The sequence below is a fragment of the Phoca vitulina genome, unplaced genomic scaffold (assembly GCF_004348235.1).
Source record: "Phoca vitulina isolate PV1807 unplaced genomic scaffold, GSC_HSeal_1.0 scaffold17, whole genome shotgun sequence".
In the NCBI taxonomy this organism is placed as follows: domain Eukaryota; kingdom Metazoa; phylum Chordata; class Mammalia; order Carnivora; family Phocidae; genus Phoca; species Phoca vitulina.
This window is the reverse complement of record NW_022589720.1, coordinates 13,617,649-13,620,520: the sequence shown is the minus strand read 5'-3', so window position 1 is coordinate 13,620,520 and position 2,872 is coordinate 13,617,649.

Here is a 2,872-nt window from a genome sequence, read left to right as displayed (position 1 = left end):
TCACACACGCACGCTCTCTCTCTCAAATAAATAAATAAATAAAATAAAAATACTTTCTATTTCAGCTTAAACTCATATTTTTTTAAAGAAAAGATTTATTTATTTATTTGAGAGAGAGAGCGTGCACGTGTGAGCTGGGGGAGGGACAAAGAGAGAGGGAGAAAGAATCTCAAGCAGACCGGCAGAGCCCAACCTGGGGCTTGATCTCACGACCCTGAGACCATGACCAGAGCTGAAATTAAGAGTTGGGCACTTAACTGACTGAGCCACCCAGGTGCCCCTAAACTCATCTTTTCAAATTTTCTATGGTTGTATTTTATCACATACATACGGTTAGCATAATAGTATTTGCATATTATTTATATGGCACGTTAATTTTTTCCCCACTGATTGTGTGCAGTTTCAAAAGGGCTCTGAGCCCACTGCTGTTTCAGAGCTGCAGGATGCTGTGCTCAAAATTCTGCCAGAGGGAAAAGACTTAGTCATATGGGAAGGGATTCCATGAATATTTATGATAGCATAGGCACAAAGCCGTAGTGAGCTAACTGAGATGAATCTCCTAGCCCTTGAACTGAAATGATGGAATAAACTTGAGAGATTCTACAAAGGATCAAGAAAAGAGACAGAGTGGCTGGTTTCATACGAGAGGGCATTTGTCATTACACTGCCTGCTAAATACAACCATCAACAGCATATGACACAGTAACTAATGCTAGCTTTACGAATATATTGTCCCTTGTTCGGTCCTACATGAGTATATATAATTCTGCTCAAAACCCTATTTCAGGGTCGCACAGGGTTATTATGTCCCTATGAGCACTTTCTTAATGCTCTTACCCCAAGGGAATAATTTAAGGTTATTAATAACTTAATAACCTCTCTACTTGGTGTCTCCCTATTTTTAAGGTGCTTTCACACAAATTAGATGTTTAAAGCATAAACACATGAACAATAGCACTTGCAAGGTGCTGAAAATGCTCCTGGTGTTGTTCTAAGAACTTTACACATTTTACCTCACTTCATGCTCATCAAAAATGGGTACAACTATTAGACCTGTTTCACGGATGAGGAGATTGAGGCCCAGAGAAGATATATAACTTGCCCACAATTAATTGCTAAAGCTGGATTCCAGCTCCAGGAGCCTAGCTCCAAACCACACACTGACTGCTAGTAGAGTGTAGTGTATTTACTCTAAAACACCTTCACATGATTCCTCTTTTCTTTTGAGATGGCAGACCATTCAATTCTGTAAGTTTTCCAAGCCTTTGCTCCAAAATGTGTGCGTTAGAAATAAACTCATTTATTTTCTGTTGACTAGTAGAGAAACAGAAGCTTTCAATTCTAGACACAGCCCATAAATTGACAATAAAACGCAATGAGTAGAATACACAAAGTGATTGGGATCTGTGACCTAAGAGGGGGGAGTAAGACATCGACAGCTGGGAAATTACACATTAAATGTTGGGAGTAATGGCTGCCTAGCACCATATAGGAAATGTGTCAAGCAAATTCTTAGACTATTGGTGGCTCCCTTAACAGATGACCACAAATCTGGCGGCTTAAAACAATAAATATTTCTTCTTTCCCAGTTCAGGGGCCAGAGGTTCCAAACCAAGGCATCAGTAAGGCTGTATTCCCTGGAAACTCTAGGCAAGAGTCCATTCCTTACCTCTTCCAGTTTGGTAGCTATCCCTTTTTCTGGCATCTCTCCTGTGTGTGTCTTTTAGAAGGACCCTTGTCACTGAATTGAGAACTCACTGGACTAATTCAAGATGAGCTCCCCATCTCAAAATCCATCACTTAATATACATCTACAACATCCCCTGTCCCAAAGAAGGGAACATTCATATGTTACGATGTGGACATATCTTTTAGGGGGGCCGTTATTCAGCTCACTACAGAGACACCATCAAAAACCAACAAATTAAGTGAAATGGTTGAAATATAGAAGTAATTCAAAGGTTAGGAAGACAAAACAAGGCAAACTGAAAGATAACACAGCAAATAAAAATATGAGGAGTGTGTGGTGCGTAGGCTCTCAAAATGCACAAAATAGGGAGCACTTGGGTGGCTCAATTGGTTAAGCGTCTGCCTTCGGCTCAGGTCATGTTCTCAGGGTCCTGGGATCCATCCCTGAGTCGGGCTCCCTGATCAACGGGGAGTCTGCTTGTCTCCCTCTCCCTCTGCCCCTCCCCACACACTTGTGTGCGAATGCACTCTCTCTCTCTCAAATAAATAAATAAAATCTTTTAAAAAATGCACAAAGTAGGAGAATGCATAAATTGTGTAAATGTTCAGGGTCCATTGGGCATTAGGATGTTGTAACCCCTTTGGAATAACATATGTGAAAAAGGAACTAAATTGGAAAAAAAAAATCAAACAATTAAATATTTGTAAAATAAGCCCTTTAAAGAAGGGATAAAAAGTTTGACCATGGACAAGACAAGGCCTGAAAGATAAAATAATAGCTCCTGGCCCAGCAGAAGGAAGGAAGGCTCTCAAGAAAGGTCTCTGATGTTGGCTTTTCTTCAGCTCGCAGGGGTTTTGCAGCTTACGAGTGAATCTCAGAGGGTCGGGAATATCTCAGGTGTGACATTATGTGTCAGAAGACCCCAGCCCAGCCCACCCACCGTTAGAGAGGTGTGTCTATGTTCAAGGCTACAGTGTTGGGCTGAGTGGAGCGTACGGGGTAGTGTCATCCTCTCCAAAGAAAATTGTAGTGAATCTCTGCATGTCCTTTGCCCCTTTCAGGTGACTTGGTGACTTTGTAATCTGAGGAAATTCAACTATATGATTTTAGGCCTGTTCTGGCTCTAAATTGCTGACTCTAAAGGTCTGTGAATTTCCTTTTTGAGAGTGAGCATTCCTGAGC